Source organism: Choloepus didactylus, chromosome 5, assembly GCF_015220235.1.
Source record: "Choloepus didactylus isolate mChoDid1 chromosome 5, mChoDid1.pri, whole genome shotgun sequence".
Lineage (NCBI taxonomy): Eukaryota > Metazoa > Chordata > Mammalia > Pilosa > Megalonychidae > Choloepus > Choloepus didactylus.
Genome location: NC_051311.1, coordinates 157,405,268 through 157,419,873, shown reverse-complemented (window position 1 = coordinate 157,419,873; position 14,606 = coordinate 157,405,268). Strand labels below are relative to the sequence as shown.

General features: G+C 40.6%; 1 protein-coding gene across 5 annotated transcripts in view; it reads right to left on the bottom strand.

Moving 5' to 3' along the window:
* COBL (cordon-bleu WH2 repeat protein) overlaps nt 1–14,606 on the bottom strand; it is a 289,300-nt gene that overhangs the window by 251,106 nt on the left and 23,588 nt on the right. The window lies entirely within an intron of this gene.

Here is a 14,606-nt window from a genome sequence, read left to right as displayed (position 1 = left end):
CCTAGGGTACCTAACAGGGATCTGAATTCGGTAACTGGGCACAAAGGGGAAAAAATATACAATTTAGTATCACAGTTGGTCCGGCACTTCTCTCCCCCTTTATGATGGAACTTTCATCCATGGAACTCAGCAGTAACGAAAACATTTGCTTTTCTAGAAAGAAAAGTCAAATAATAACCAATGGAAAAGTAACCTCAGCATAAAAATTTTAGCATATATTTTAGCTTGTTACACAAGTATTTGTATATATACTTTATATACACAAGCATCACTATTTAAAATTTCCCTTTTGCCAAAAATAAACCCATATCTGAAGTGACATTCCTGAGAAAATTATTCTAGATAACAGGGGCCGAAACTGATTTACCTCCTGACACTTGCTTCTGCTTTGAGAGTGAAAATCACCCCTTCGTTGTTAGCTCTTGCCTGTCTGAGTGGTTGGGTGACTACATTTGCAGCATATTACAATGGCTGGATTAATTTGGCATTTAAAATGGAGAATCTAAAAGTGAATTACCAGTTTTGTTAGAGATAAAGCTATTTTTACCTATTTGAAAATAGATAACATGCTAAATAACTTTATAATCCAATACAAACCCAAAATACTTAAACACTTCAGTCCTTCTGGAATTCCAACACCTCATAAAACCTATTTTAGGTAGTTATTTTTGAAAGTGTCACTGAACCAGCCGTTGGTATACACAGAACTCTTTTCTCTGGTGACGCCAACTCTACCTGTAGCTCTTTGACTTCAGTCTGCCAGTAAACGCATTTCTCCTCCATCATTTGTTTTTCACCCTCTTCTCTTCCCCTACCTGTCTATACCCCTCTCCTTGTATCATACGATACCACAGTCTTGAATACTACCTCCTTCACAGTAATTCCAAGGTCTGTGCCTCAAGTCCAGGCATCTTGCCTCTTCTCCAGTTTGGGATTTTCATCTGCCTGATGTGCATCTCCGCAGTTTGACTCTGTCCCTTACTGTCCCCCTGCACCCTCCCCGCCTCAGGACTTCAAACTCACACCCAACCTTATGTCAACATCTTCCCTCCCAGAACAGTCCTTTTCCTGGGTTCTGGGCTCTGGGTTCCTGCTAATGTCACCAACACCCTCATGGCCTTCCAAGCAAAGTATACCAGTCACACTGTCAGCTGTCCTTTCTTGCCCCCATTTCCAAGTCTGTTAAATGTCTCTTTGAAAGAGCCTCAAATGTGTCCCTTCTTGTCTACTGTCACTATGCTACAACTCCAGTTGAGCTCCTCTTTATTTTTCGCCTCCACTATTATTACAGTGGGCTCCACATTGCACCCTTCTAGTCCTTTGCTTTTGAGTATTACGTAGCGGCCAAATCAAGACCATTTGTCATTTGTAAAGGAAGGAAAAAGACAAGCTGCCTGGAGTGGATGTCTGTATGTAAGACATGTAAGCATATAAGAAAATGTTGACATATACCCCGTGACTGTGCTCTGGAAAGCTTAAACTAAATGGCTCAACTAAAATTTTGCTGTGTCCATCTTTGAGCAGTATTTTGTGCGCAGCTTCAAAATTTTCTTTCAAATTGCACAGTAGATGACGTTCATATAGGAACTTCAAGTTCAGGGACCTCTTGCCTCATACAACAGACTTATTCTAGAGAATGTGAGTGTTAAGCCTTATTTTTTTAAACTTGTCATATTTTAAATGCAAGACAGATTTTAAGGGACTTTTGAGATACTTTTATTAAAAGTTATTTTTCTTTGATGCAAATAATTTGACCTGATTTTCAGGTCGCATTTTTATATATACTGGTTTGCCTGAAGTGGAAGACAATGATATTGACCAATTAAAATTAAAATAATATGGCTGAGTTCTTAAAGTAAGCTCTTTGCTGTCTGAACCTCCAGCTTCCAGCAGGGTGAATAATATGGCTGAGTTCTTAAAGTAAGCTCTTTGCTGTCTGAACCTCCAGCTTCCAGCAGGGTGGAGCAAAGATAAGCAAGGCAGGCAGGGCTGAAGAGAAGGGAAGAGGATCCAGGGCAGGTGGAGAGGGAAGCAGATGGAAGAGCTAAATATCTGTTCTACTCCAGATACAAGACAACAACTGGGAGACGCCAGGGCAGGGCAGACGGGAGAGATGCCAAGCCTGGCTGCATGAAAAGCCAAGTTTTCAGTCGGATCCGAGTCTCCCCTGTGCATAGAATAAGGCTTTGTGAGGCATTGGGTAGATGTAAGAATCAGGCTCAATTTTTATTGATTGTGTTGGGGGGGGGGCGGGCACCTTTCAGTGGAAACACCCAAAGGAAAACAGGAATCAAGTATCCCCACCACCAAGGAACAGACTGGCAGGGAGAGGCCTGGGAAATAAAATGACACAGTCATGGAGGTCCTCAGAAACTGGCCATTCATTAGGGTCTCTTGGGAAACTTTCAAAAACTACTGATGCCCAGCTGCACACCTCTCTCCCAGCCTGAGTCCCCGTGGAGAAAACAACCCCACTCCCTCCCCTGTGCCTTAACAGGGTGCTCCCTTACCTAGTCACAAACTCAAGCCCCATCCTGTGTGCCTGGTTGGTGGCAGCAAAATAACCTCACACCTACATCCAGTATGAGGTCTGCAAATTCCTGAACACCTCCACCTGGCCAACCTTCCATCATAACAAAGTGAAAAACCAAGACTCTTCCCATAGGTGAGAACATCCATCTTTCTCCACCAACACCGTAGAAAATAAAAGAACTGTCTCCCCATCTTTTGATGAGTATATATATGTGAATTCTGACTACAATCTGTAGCCCACACCATCCCCCACTTGCATTTTCTTTTTCCTCTAATCTGCCCAGCTTGGTTTTTGTGGGTTTGTCTTGTTTAAAAAAGAAACCCTTATCTTCTGTTTATTTGTTCTCCAAGAGCAATAATCCCAGTTCTTTTTCCTAGGAAATGCCCCTGGGTTTCTACAAATAAATGTGATGGCTTTAAACACTGGGGGGAAGGGTTGTTTGAAGAAGCAAATATCAAGTGACATCACGTGGCCCATGCTTGCATTTGGGCTCAGAAGCTGTGTGCCTCCTTTTGGCTACAATAAATCAGGAATTCTAAGAAATGCATCCCAATTTAGACTCACAGACCTGGACTGGAGGAAGGATGCCCCTAAGTGGTGCACTTTGAACCTGTGTTAGGATGTTCCTTTACTTCACTAAAAGCAGATTGTTAAATAGAGGCTGGAGCCTCTCTCCGCAGTAAGTTGTGCCCACAGGCTCCGTCGCAGCTTCCTGGGCAAAGCAGGGTGGACTGGAGAGGAGCCCAGCCCTGGGGCCCGTTCCAGGAAAGGGAGGGTGATCCGCCCTTTTGGAAAGGGCATCACAAGGTGGGGGGGGCCCTCCCATGCGAAGCTCCTGCTGGGCAAGGCTGGCCCATCCGTGCAGGGGCCACAGGTACAAGCACCTGCCTTTGTCCCCCGAGCCCTATGTGCCCGGTGCTTTCTTGCTTCTTAGGGGTTTCCTCCCTCTGTTGCCAGAACTTGTTCTTCTAATTTATTCATTCACCCTTTCCACAAACTGTCATGACCATTTACAGAAGGCCAGGCACGGTGCAAACTGGACGGGGTGGATGGAAAGGAGATGGAGCCACTCCCTGCGTACAGAGGGGCCCGGGCAGAGGGCCTGGAGGCGGTGGGAGCTAAGGCAACTGGGGGAAGGGAGGTCTGAGCCGGGACCCTGAGGAGTGAGGAGAGGGGGCAGGAAGGAGGCGCCCCCAGGAAAAGGGAGTGGAGCCCAGATGCCTCTGTAAGGCTGGAGGGAAGGAGTGAGGACCTGGCCGGCAGGACAGGACATCCGGGGCCGATGGAAAGGGGTCCCAAGTCCCAGAAACAGTCTAGCTCTTACCATACAGGGGACAGGGAGCCATCAGAGGCTCCTAAATAAAAGAGGAAACCTCAGCAGATAAGGGTTTTAAAATGTAGCAAAAGGTTACAGTATGGGAGGCAGACTGGACTGTCACCCCGAGGTCAAAATCTGAATATGGTTAAAAGGGGGAAGTTAAGTTGTATATACATGATAATAGAATGAAAAATTAAAAAAAAAAAAAATCCACAGAGCTAGAGCTGCACTTACACAAACAAGATCCATGGAACTGCACTTACACAAAGTGACCCCTAAGTTAAACCGGGGACAATAGTTAATAGTACATTTTTTTTTAAATGTGCTTTCATCACTTGTAACAAATGAACCACACCCATGCAAGGTATTACCAATAGGGTGGTACCTGGGAACTCTGTAGTTTATGCATGATTTTTCTATAAACCCACAACTTCCTAATGGGAAAAAAAAAAAAAAAAAAAGAGCAGGGCCTGAACCAGCTTTCCCTTCTTACTCGGGCAGGCAGCCCACATCCCCCCTTCTCCATCAATTTCCTTCCCTAAACACTTTTACCACCGGTTTCCCTGGAGAGCATCAATACTAAAATCCCTGTAAGAACTGTTTGTTAAACTTCCAGCCCCTAAAAAACCTGATGACAGAGAGAAGTAAACCCATGAACAGAGCTTACAAGGCTTCTAGCCTGAAGTTATTTCAAGTCTTTTGTATCTTAAAATTTCATGGAAGAAAGCCTTTGCCTGGTGGGTACAGTGTGTTGGTAAATAAAAATTAAAAAAAAAAATCATGGGAATAAATGGGTGAATTGTATGATATATGGATTATATCGCAATAAAGCTGTTATTTAAAATTCATGGAAACAGAATGTTTATTCTGATGTAAATTTTTCAGCCTATTAAATCTCTAAAGTTCCAATGTAAACCTTCATTATGTCAGTAGGAAATAAATTTTTCTTTGAAAGGTCCTCTTCTTTCCCTCCCCTTCCCTTCCTTTCCTCCTATTTTCTTTAAATAGTGTTCATTTAGGTGGCCAAGGAGATGGCTGGTATGGCAGAGGGGGTGGTTATACACAAGTGATGAAGCAAATAAATAAATACATTAAGGGTAATGAGAACCAGGTTTCTTGATGCCAGCTAAAGGAGTCAGAAATATGGAAGTGGGAAGGCTGGGATCAACCAGCGGTGTCGGACCTGGAGACATCTGTGTGGATTCATGAATGCATCTAACTTACTCCAAGAGAGAAATACAGGTATGTACCCACCTATGTGGATATATATATACAGATTTTGATATATACATATGGATATAAGAAGGGGGAGGGAGAAAATGGTAAAGCAAATGTAAATGTTCACAATCGGGGAATGAAGGCTATAAGGGAATTCTTTGTATTAATCTGGTAACTTTTCTGTAAATTTGAAACTATTTTAAAAATAAAGTTAAAAAATAAATTGGTAGAAAAGGTACTGGAAGAATTTTACGTAGAAGCAGTGGAGAAAGGACCGCTAATCCACGTGTTGATAATGGGGATAATTTCTTTCTGACACCCAGAGCCCCCATGCAGCTAGAGCAGCTCTGGCAGCCAGCGCCCGCCCTCCTCCTCCCCTCCTTCTTCACTTCCCTCACACTCCTCCAGCCATGCCAAGCGCATGGGCTCCGGGATTTTTCTGTTTCTGTCTCTCTGTCTTACTGCAATCTCTGGCTTTCTTCCTGACTTCAGTAACTGAGCCTCCAGGACCCTCTACTCTTCCTCCGCCCTCCTTTCCTTCCTCTCCCTCTCTCTCCGTCTCTCTCTCCCTTCCTCCCTCTCTCTCCTTCTCTCTCTCCCTCCCTCCCTCCTTTCACCTCTTCTCCCCACTCCATTTCCCCCCTCCCCTCCCTCTCCCCTCCCTCTGCCCCTCCCCCTCTCCCCCTCCCCCCTCCTGCTCCTCCCCCCTTCTTTCTCTTTCCTGCCCCTCTTCCCTACTTACCAAATGTAGAATCCAATTTCCAAATGCAGTTGAAATGTCTTTTTAATTGATTATTTAGGATGTGTAAGCTACAAATACCCAAGAGGAATTTGAGAAACTTTATTAATTGAAATCATTTGTTAAATTTTCCTAAATAAGATTTATGTTCACATTTTTAAATTTTAGAAGTATATGAATGAAAGGGATTTTAATTTTTCTTCTGGGCAAAAAACACAACTAAATTACTATTTTTTTTTCTGTGTATGGGTCCCTTAGATTTTCTTTGCGGGTCACTGTTCTTCACTAAAAACAAGAGAGATTTTACAAAATTGACTAACTTAGCTCAATGACCTATGTTTGTATAACTACTAACAAATAACAGGGGTGGATGGATAGATGGACAGAAGGATGGACAGATGGACTCACCGACATACAAACGGACTGCAGGATAGAAACAAGGACAGAACATGATTTCGCCACCGCAGTTTCTTTCTGCACTGTCCAATGGAAGTGTTCACAGTCCCATCTTTGTAGGATTACTAAAAGAATTCAGTAAGACAACATAGTGGGAAAGCTCCAAGCACACAGCCTGATATATAAGAAGCATTCAATAAATGATAGCAGATGGGTAAGCAGATCATCTCACTTCTAGCCCAGGCTCTCAAAATACTTTCTGAACTCCTAGCAATATTCCACCCCTGCCTCTGAGGAACTGGAGAAGTGAGAGAGGACATATTTTCCAGCATTCCGGGGCAGATCAGTAGATCAGTTTCATGCTATTTACCGATCTCTTCTCTGTGCCTAAATGAGATGCAACAGAGAGACATAAAATGTCCGTGTTTCCCGGAGAGTCCTAAATGACAATCGTATCTCGGAATCAAAAAAACATACCGGCCGACCTTGAGCGCCAGCTCCGCAAATACTAGAACTTAAATAGCCAGATCAAATGATAAATAAATTTAGAAGCTCCACATTCAAAGAAACTCCCACCCACGCACATACCCGAAACAGGGTAAATTTGATCTGGAGATTAACTTAATGGGGAGCGAGGTCTGAGTAAGAACAGGCAGAGCGAGAGCACAGCGGGGGAAGGGGGTGCAGAGGCGCAGCCCTCAGGCCCGTCTCCGGTGACGCAAACCCCCTTCTTCCACCCACGCGGAGAGACAGCGGCGCTATATTTAGACAGGTCAGCGATCCCAGACACGCCTCTTCCATGTGCTATTCTTCCAAAGGCAAAAAAGAATAACAACACAAATAATAAAATGAAAACCACCTCTCTAATTAACTATGAGAGTTGGGGGGGGGGATCCCTCCAACATGCAATGTCTGCTTTTCTAGATGATTTCAATTTGGAGAAAATCGGCAATTACAGAAATAGCAAAACCGCTGAACAGGCAGAGCTTGTTGCCTCCTTATATGCCGCGGATTCTGACTAATCCCTATGCTCCTGCAGCGCGCAGCCGGCTGGGGAAATGCTTTCCTCCCAAGACACTTGTAGCCCCGTAAAGAATGATACAGCTGTTGTCCTGCTCAAATTGCCATCAGACCCCGCCCTGTGTACCAGCCCGGCACCGAGGAGCTAGTAATTGTGTGGCTTAGCTTTCTAAAAACCCAAAGATTGATGGAGAGGCCACATGGCAAACTCATGCGAAAGGCATTCTACATATTTTCAGTCCATCATGAAGTTTCACTCTAATAAGGGATATAGAGCCCAGAAAACATATGGGAAAAGTTAATTAACAGCCAGACCCTAATCACTAAAGACTAAATGAAATGTTTGGCATTTACTGGGTGCACTGCTCTAACGCGAGCTATCATTTCTGTGATCATTTTATTTCTTCTCTATTTTTTAAATAAATACCCAACCACCTGAAATTTCCAACTATGTTTTTCCAAGCCCCCCAATTACATTAGTATGAGATCCTTTGGCATTTGCATTTTGACACGTGCATATTAAAAGAAAAGGGGAAAGGGTTCAGACGGAATAAACAGACTCCACCCTGTCTCTCCCACTGAATGCAGCCATTAAACTTGGACAGATGGCATGGAATAGCTATTTAGGGACTCTGAAAAGAAAGAAAAGAGTAGCAGGCTGATGGAAGAAGAACAGAATTGGAAGGACCACCAAATTGGCACTGAGTTTTACCACTTTTGTTTCCAAGACTGGACTTCGTGCAGCTTGAAATCTGGCAGTGGGCAATGGCCCAGACAGAGAAAGCTCCAGGGGAAACCTCCTTGTGCTGGCTCACAGAGGAGGAAAGGAGCTCCCTGAGGCTCAGAGAAGAAGGGGAATTCCCCATTTATATTCTCTCTGTTCTTAAGAGCCCGAGTCCCCAAGCAATCCTGTGATGGCAGAGGTGGCAGTAACAGCAGTGGCAGTAAACAGGGGTCCCAGGAGCCTAAACTCTAAGGGAGGAAGATTTTCAGGTTGGAGGAGCTGAACTCCCAAGAGGGTAGAGCACTCCCATTGCTTGTTTTCTCTCTTCTGCTGCTTGGCCCCAGAAGTGGGCACAAAATCAGCAAGTACCCAGCAAAGCAGGGTAAATAAAGCCCCAGTTTTCTGCTGAAGGACTGAATCAGAATGTCACAGGAATCAGAATGCACTGAAGAGATTTGGTAAGAGAACAGTTCAGGAAAGCAATCCCATAAAGTTGTCCATGAAATCTTGGGCTCATCCAGAAATTGCACGTGTGTGGGTCCGACCCATAAGAGCACACCATATACTTAGAGACCTGAACTTCGAGACAGACCACCAGTGAGGTCCCACATTGGCTACTGGATGGCACAAACACAGGAAGGATCTGAAGAGGACTGTAAAGTGATATAAACACACAGAAATAACAAACACAAATCAGAGATTTCAGCATGAACCCAACTGGGTCAACTGCCTGATAAAACAAAAATGTCAACATTCTCCACAGGATTTAAATAAGAACCAGAGTGTCAGAACATAGTATTCCAAATTTCTAGGAAAGAATCCAAATTTACTCTTCACATAATGAACCAGGAAAATCTCAACTCACATGCAAAAAGGACAATCAATAGGCCACACAAAACTAGATGAACCATATATTGGAATTATCTGACAAGGATCTTAAAGTAACTATTATAAAAATGCTCTGAGAAGTAAGAGCAAATATTCTAGAAAGAAATGGAAATATAAGCAGTCTCAGCAAAAAAACAGAAAATATAAAGAAGAATCAAAGGAAATTTTAGATTTGAGAAATACAACTGAAATTTAAAAAAAAAAAAACTCACTGGTGGGCTCATTAGCAGAACTGAGAAGAAAGAGGACAGATTTACTGAACTGAAAAAATGCAGAAAAATATTTGAAAAAATAATGGCAAAAACCTTCCAAAATTTGGCAGAAACATAACCTGTAGATCTGAGAAGCTCAACAAATCCAATGCAGGATAAATAGAAAAAACTCACACCCACATATATCATTGTCAAACTACTTAAAACTAAAGACAAGGGAAAAAAATCTCATAAGCAATGAGAGAAAAACACTTTTCTTATGGGGAGCAATTTGAATGACTACAGAAACTATAATGGCTAAAGGTGGTGGAAAAAGATTTTTAAAGTGCTGAAAGAAAAGAACTGTAAAACCAGATTTCCATATCCATCAAATATACAGTCCAGGTATGAAGGTGAAATAAAGACATTAACAAATAAAGGCAGAGAGAATTCACTGCCAGCAGAATTGCTCTAAAAGAATTGCTAAAGGAAGTTCTTTAGAAAGAATGGAAATGATGTGAGAAGGAAACCTAGAACACAAGGAGAAACATAAATAGCAAATATTTAATCAAATATAATAAACTCTTCTCCTCTTGAGTTCTTTAAAATGTAGATGTAACACATATCTATGGAGTGTACCTATTTATATATGAAATATTCTATATTGATTGTTGGGAGAATGTGAAAAGCTTGTATATTTTAATCCCTACAAAAACCATAAAAGTTAACAAAGAGATTCAGTAAAATACACAATAGAGAATTTAAAATGGGATACTAAAAAAATTCAATTAAACCAAAAGAAGACAGGAAAGGAAAAACAGGAATGAAAAACATGCAACAAGGAAAAAACAAATAAATAACTGACCTAAATCCAAAACTATCATTAAAACTACAGAACAATATCTCTCATTTATGTAAATGGTTTGATGTCATGTAACAGCTTAATGTAACAATTTAATGTAAATTAGCTAAACAATTCAATGAGAAGACAGAGATTGTCTATATTAAAATCAGACAAATCAGAAATATCAGGCAAATCAAAGAAAATTACCAGGGATAAAGAGGGACGTTACATAATAATAAAAGGGGCAATTCAATAAAAAGACATAACAATCCTAAACTTTGATGCAATTAATAATGACGCTTTAAAATACATGAAACAAAAACTAACAAAACTGAAAGAAGAAACACATAAATCCACAATTAAATTTTGAGACAATATTCTTCCCTTGGTAATCAATAAAACTAGTAAACAGAAAATCAACAAGCATATAGAAATAAAAAACACCATCAATCAACTGGATATAATTGTCATTTATAGAACTCCACCCAACAGTAGCAGAAAACACATTGTTTTCCAGTGTTCATGGAACATTCACCAAAATAGACCATATCCTCAGTCTTTAAAACATATCTTACTAAATACAAAATCGAAAGCATACAGACTATGTCTTCTAACCATACTGGAATTAAACTAGAAATCAACAACAGAAAGATAAAAGGGAAATTCTATAAACACTTGGAAGTTAGATAATATAGTTCTAAATAATCCATGGGAGGAAGAGGAAATTCAAGAACTTGAACATAAATGAAAAGAAACATAAAATTTGTGGGATGATAATGAAATTGAGCTTGGAAGGAAATGTATAACATCAAATGCTTATTTTAGAAAACAAAGGTCTCAAATCAATAATCTGAGCTCCCATCTAATTAACTTGAAATAGAAGAGCAAAATTAACCCAATCATGCAGGAGGGACTATTGAAAGTAAGAACAGAAATCTATGATATTGAAATCAAAAAATCAATAGAGAAATCCAATCACAACACAAACTGGTTGTTTGAAAAATCAGTAAACGGATAAAACTTTAGCAAGACTGGCAAAGAAAATAAGAGAGAAAGCACCACTTGTAATATAAAGAATGAAAAAGGAGATATAACTACAGCGACCATCGAAAAATAATAAGGGAACAATAAGGGAATATTACCATCAACTCTATGCATGGAAATTCAACAACTTTGGTGAAATAGACCAATTCCTCAAAAATCACAAACTACTAAAACTCACTCAAGATTAAATAGGTAATCTATTTTAAATATTGAATATAACTATTTTTAAAATTGAATTTGTAGTTAAGAACAGTATGCAAAAAAAAAAAAAAAATCTTCAGGCCCATATGGTTTCATTGGGAAATTACAGCAAACAATTAAAGAAAAAATAATACCAATATCCATAATCTCTTCCAGAAAATATAGGAGGAGGAACACCAGATAAATGCTGAGACATATCATGTTCATGGATTCAAAGACTCAAATTGATCTACATATTTAACAGAATTTCAATCAAAATCCCAACAGGAAATTTTTTTTAGATACAGACAGGTTGATTCTTACATTTATATAGGAAAACAAAGGAACCAGAGTAGCCAAGACATTTGAAAGAAAGAATGTTGAAGTTATCACACTATGTGGTTTTCAGCCTACTATAAAACTACAGTAATCATGACAGTATGGTATTGGTGAAGGAAGAGATATAGGTCAACTAAACAAAATCAAGGATCAAGAAATAGATCCACATAAATATATGCAGTTGATTTTTTTTCTTGCCGACTGATTTTTGACGAAGGTGCACAGGTGATTCAGTACACAAAGGGCAGAAGGATAGTCTCTTTAACAAATGGTGTTGGAACAACTGGATATCCATGAAGGAGGAGGAGGAAGAGGAGGAAGAGCAGGCAGAGGAAGAGAAGGGGGGGTGGAGGAGGAGATGACCACCATGAAAGGGAAAGGGAGGGGGAGGAAGAGGAAAAGAAAAATAACAACCAGGGCCTAAATCTCACACCTTATATAAAAATTTACTCAAAATGGATCATAAATCTAAATATAAAAATAGAACTATAAAATTTTCGTAGAAAATATGGGAGAAAATCTTTATGACCAGAGCTTGGGCAAGAGTTCTTAGATATGACACCCAAAACTTGGTCCATAAAAGAAAAACTTAACAAATTGGCCTTATTTAAAATCTTATTAAAATCTTCCACTCCTCTAAGACACTGTTCAAAGAATGAAAAGACAAGCTACAGAATGGGAGAAAAAAATTTTGGAAAGTCATATATATGACATAGGAGTTGTACTAAAATTATATAAAGAATTTTCAAAACTCAATGTAAGAAAACAAACAAAAAACAATTAAAAATAAACAAAAGGCTTGAACTGAGATTTCACTCAAGAAGATATATGGAGGGCAAAAACACACATGAAAAATGTTCTGCATCATTAGCCATTAGACAAATAAAGATTAAAATCATGATGTGATACCACTACAAACCTGTAAGATGGTTAAATTAAAACTTCCTAAGAATATCAAGTGCTGACAAGGATACTAAGCAATTGGAATGCTCAAACATTGCTGTCAGAATTGCAAAATGTAACAGCCACTCTAGAAAATAGTTTGGCAGCTTCTTATAAAGTTAAACCGACAATTACCATTCAACCAGGCAATCCCCTCTTGGGATTTTTACCCTAGAGAAATTTTTACCCTAGGGAAATGAAAACTTACATTCACACAAACAGCCATACATGAATGCCTAGAGCAGCTCTGTTCACAAACAAAAAACTAGAAACAACCCAGAAGTCCTTCAGTGGGTGAATGAATAAACACGCAATAGAAAACCATACAATGGAATAAACTCAGCAATAAAAAATGAATGAACTATTGACACGTGCAAGAAGTCAGATAACTCTCGAAGGCATTATGCTTAGTGAAAGAAGTCTATCTCAAAAGACTGTATGATTCCCACTTTACAGGACATTCTTAAAAAGACTGAATTATGGTGATGGAGAACAGAGTGGTGGCCAGTGGTTTATGGCTAAGCAGAAGACAATAAAGGGATAGCTTTTGGGGTGATGGAACTATTCTGTATCCTGATGGTGATCATGCTAACACAAATCTATACGTATGCTAAAATTCACAGAATGTACACCCACAAAGATAATAATAATCAATTTTACTCTATGTTAACTTAAAATTTTAAAAATGCAAATAGAAAATAAGAAATGGATTCAAGTATCAGTTGTCAAATGCTAAATAAATGATTATCAAGAAGAAATAACAAGGGAGTTGCATGGAAAAGACCTTGACTTAATTCCATACAACTTTTAATTTACTCAAATTATCTTTGCTGCCTTTTTAAAGAACAATATAAAGTAACCATGGGGCAGAGACGTCAGAACTTCTTGTTTTCTTGTGAATAATGATTGTGCACAGGAACAGCCTGAGAAAGAAAATACAGCAGAGGGGTCTATATCGTATTCATAGATTCCTCACCTAGGGTGGCTCTGGCATCTGGGGTTCAGTGTAATTCTGTGAGTTATCACATTCCAGAGAGCAATCGATGGGCTCGTGGCATCTGTTTTTCTTTTCAACTTATTATTCTGCCCAGATAAGAAAAGCATTTATCATTTGATGGTTTTGCGAGATATTCCACCCTATTTTACTCCTTCCTTTTATCACCAGGCACCTTTAGAAAAATCGATAACCACCCCTCCGTCTTCCCATTACCTGTTCTCCTTGAACCCATGGCCTTCTGGCTTCAGCTACCATGTCAGTGAAACACACTCCCTGAAGTCACACAGAGCCTCCTCCTATGGACATTCCAAATCCAACAAGCCCTCTCTCTCAGTTCTCTGATCTGACCACCCTGATGCATCTGACACTAGTCCACAACCCCTTCTTCTCTTTCTCAGTCTTCTGTTGCCTAAACCCTCTCGGAAACTCCTCAGGGGTTGGTGCTCCCCATGAGTCCATTTCTTCCATTCTTAACCCACTTCCCCCTGCCTACTTGCTCACTCTCATGGCTGGAATCACCCAACGGCAGCACGTGCCAGCAGGAAACCAGCAAGTTTGGGCCTTGAAATTTTATAGGTTATAATCTTGCTTCTGTGAAACCAGTAGGATCACAAATTGAAATATGGGATACCTGATTCAATGTGAATTTCTGATGCACAACAAATATTTGGGACTTTTGTCTACCAAAAAGTTTTCATTATGTATCTGAAATTCACATTTGAAACTGGGCCTCCTGTAACTTATCTGGCAACCCTAGACCCTGGGTAAGTTCCAACCATGCTCCGGTACCCTCAGGAAAATGGGCAGCAGGACCGTCCATCGGTTATGCAAGGGGATGAGGTAATAAATGAGGAAAAGCACCTCCTGCTGTGGTGCCAGCAGGCAAAATTGGTTCCTGCTCCACGACTGTCAATGCCAATCTAAGGCCTGCGTCTCCCTGCCTGGGTGGAAAGCTTGTGTCTGTCCCTCTACTGCTCCAGCCTTGCCCCTCTCCAGTTTGCACTCTACATGGCTACCACAACCAGTTTCCTCAAACAAGATCTGACGGGGTCAAGGACTGCACGTTCCACCAGCTCCTCCACCTGAGGATGGAGCTCCCTGTCCAGCCTGGCCCTGGACTCTCTCCATGAGCTCATCCTGGCAGAGACCTTCTCCCCACTTGTCTCACCTCCTGGAGTGCCAACTCTCTCCTCATTCCAGAAGCAGTCCTGTTCTCTCAAACCTCTGGGCCTT